Source organism: Palaemon carinicauda, chromosome 37, assembly GCF_036898095.1.
Source record: "Palaemon carinicauda isolate YSFRI2023 chromosome 37, ASM3689809v2, whole genome shotgun sequence".
NCBI classification, from domain to species: Eukaryota; Metazoa; Arthropoda; class Malacostraca; order Decapoda; family Palaemonidae; genus Palaemon; species Palaemon carinicauda.
This window is the reverse complement of record NC_090761.1, coordinates 39,061,500-39,063,999: the sequence shown is the minus strand read 5'-3', so window position 1 is coordinate 39,063,999 and position 2,500 is coordinate 39,061,500. Positions and strand designations below refer to the sequence as shown.

The following is a 2,500-nucleotide window of genomic DNA, read 5'->3' as shown; positions in this document are numbered from 1 at the left end:
AGACACGCGAATAAAAACGATAACAGCTCATCGTTCATTAAAATGCAACGATACGGTCTTAAGATGAACTCGAGGTTCATTAGGTATAATCTCTCCGCTTTTCTCACGCGAAATAAAGGAGAAAAAAGCGCGCGAAAACTCGATCCCTCCTGCTCGGATTACATGGATGTAAACTCGACATGGGATGAGAGATTCTTATGCGTTACTAGAGATAAAACTCAGGCCATCTGACATGCAATGGCATGTGTCTCTCATGCTAGGAACTCACAGTTTGTTTTGCTTCAAAAATAAAAAGAATAAAAACTATAAAACTTTAAAGATCATTTCTTCTTGCATCATAAATCAACATGGTACGTAGTTTATAAGATCAATATCAGTACCTTCGGGCGAAGACAATATTTTCCAATTACAGTAAATAGGTGTGATGTGTACTGAATTCGCTAAAGTGAGACCTTAATTGTTTTAAAGAAAAATATAATTAAAAAAAAATTGGAATAGCCAATAAAGTTGAACAAAATAGGGATTTAGAAACAGGAAGATTAAATCCTTCGTAGCCTAATCGTTCTTATGAAGAAATGAGCAATAAATACAAAATTGTTTTGGGCATCGTAATGCCATTTTAGACTATCCTAATGCAACTGAACTACCCAGTTGAAATATATTCAAACCTCTTGCTACGACAGAAAATCTATAAAAAGAAATGAAAACTAATGGAAGAGGGAAATGAGGTCTTACAAATATACTTAACACGATGGAATACAATATATATATATATATATATATATATATATATATATATATATATATATATATATATATATATATATATACATAGGGACAATTGCAAATGAGTTTTTAACACTATTTGGGCATATCTGCATAAAAATTGCCAATTGAGAGAGTGAAAGATCGTGCATCTAACACTATCTTAACAAATGTGCGTGTCTTAAATCGACTGACACACTAACTTATCAAACGTGAGTACCTTAAATTGAGCCTCAATATAGAATCATAAATTGTTTATCAATATAAAGTCAATATTGACTACTTTATACAGTTTGCCCGGAAGAAGCTGGACATCCTACCACACATGTCTAAGGGATGCCTCCTTCAAAGGGTATGAAGATCCTTATATTTACAATGCATTCACTTCCTTTTAGCAAGCGTATATCTCAAAACATTTATCTCATCATCTCTTTCATAAAGTAGAATTGGTTCAAGATCACCATCAGATGTTCTAAATTTTGATCCTAACATAGCTTTCCTTTAATAGATTCCCCGACTTCTTTTCTTCACCTAAAACATCATTAATTTATTCGCTTCTTGAATTCTTTTCTTCCATCTTTCGTGCTGATCAGTATTGAATCATCCTGGTTAATATTTGCCTTGTAACTCTATCTTTGCGAGCGGTTACTGAACCTATGTTGATTTAATATTAGTTTAGGCTGCATGTAAAAAACTTTCTGGGAGAGTAACATCATCAAATAAATTTTACTAGATAAGTAAAAAAGGCACAAATAAAATCAGATGAAAGCAAACTGAATTATACAGATAGGAATTTCGGTTTACAACGTTGGCGCACATATATTTTTACCATCGATCACTTCCACATGATAAATAAATTACAGCACGTAAATACATAAAGGAAAAAAAAACATAACTAACCAAGCGGAAAAAATCCATTTGATATTAAAATTAATGCAAATCAAATAAATACAAAATTAAATAAATCTATATCCATGAAAGAAAAAGATTGTTATGAGTTATAATTAACATTTTGCAAACACGTTCGAAATAAATACTAAAAAATCATTCATGGTGATTCAAACTAATTATTCAGAGTAGTGATGATGAAATAAAGCTTCGCCATTTCTTAGCAACTTTACCTAATGAATATTTCGGAAAATATCTCAAAATAACATTTGAATAATTTCTGAAGAACAGGGATCAATCGATCTGAATAATTATTCATACCACTCATTTCCTCAATTCATAGTTTTTGCATATTCCCTGAATGATTAACTAACCTTTTATATAAATCTGTAATAGTTATTAATTGAAAAGGGAAGTCCTTTAACGTTAGCTTTTCTTGCAGTAACTGAGCTCCATTTTCAACTTTCAACAATAACCATAAAAAGGAATAATTCCTAAATATGAACAAAATTGTAAATTATTATGAATTAAACGAAACTTTAACAAATTTCCCTATAAAAAACCATGTAATAGATATTAAAGAAATAACTGAAATCTGCTACATCTTTAATGTCTAAAATAATATATTTCTGCTTTTCGTCAAATACTCTAAATTTTACGTGTAAGATATACTGTAATGCACTACAATAAAAGTCTTGTTTCAGTCGGTGATTCTAACATCAGAAAAGTATTCAAGCGTAGGAAAGACGCAGCTGTAACTATTAAGAAAACCAATTACAGCATAAAAACGTTCAGAGGATGAAGATAGAAACGCACCTACGTAATGGTGCTCAATCAATACTTAGCT

The 2,500-nt window shown here is 30.8% G+C and overlaps 1 protein-coding gene across 3 annotated transcripts in view; it reads right to left on the bottom strand.

The window, feature by feature from the left end:
• Positions 1 to 2,500, bottom strand: part of LOC137629586 (uncharacterized) — a 158,895-nt gene that overhangs the window by 87,030 nt on the left and 69,365 nt on the right. The window lies entirely within an intron of this gene.